At 44.2% G+C, this 419-nt stretch overlaps 1 non-coding gene across 1 annotated transcript; it reads left to right on the plus strand.

Annotated features, from left to right (window-relative positions):
• The first annotated feature begins 158 nt into the window (after positions 1-158).
• Positions 159-299, plus strand: LOC111651309 (U4 spliceosomal RNA). Its single transcript, XR_002760494.1, has one exon. It is a non-coding gene; the product is annotated as a U4 spliceosomal RNA (small nuclear RNA).
• The last annotated feature ends 120 nt before the right edge of the window (positions 300-419 follow it).

A 419-nucleotide genomic window follows, 5' to 3' on the forward strand; every position in this document is an offset into this window, starting at 1 on the left:
GGAAGTTGTATTCTGCATTGAACTAATACGCCCATGACTGCTGTTGCCCGGAAGAGGCGGGGTTTGCCGTAAACAAAAAATGCTAGGGATGAGAAGTGCACCACGTGTGATGTGAGTGTTGCACCAGCTCCATTTGTAAACTGGTAGTTGCTCTCTTTACTCTTTCACAGGGGCAATTTCATAGTCTGTGAAGTTCTGCTGAGACGTGATTATTGCTAGTTGAAAACTTAACCCAATACCCCGCCTGGATGACTTGAAATACAGTCAGCTGTGGCAATTTTTGTTGGTCTCTGAAGGGACTTTTCAACTCTGTATTGATGACAAATCTCCAGTTGATGCATGATATTTAGCTCTTTGGTGTTCCCATTTATGTGGCTGTGAAGGGAAACATCCCTCATTTTTAGGCCACTTGGGAGAGT

This window comes from Seriola lalandi, unplaced genomic scaffold (assembly GCF_002814215.2).
Source record: "Seriola lalandi dorsalis isolate HSWRI2012SDOR001 ecotype SW California unplaced genomic scaffold, Sedor1 jcf7180001972635, whole genome shotgun sequence".
Lineage (NCBI taxonomy): Eukaryota > Metazoa > Chordata > Actinopteri > Carangiformes > Carangidae > Seriola > Seriola lalandi.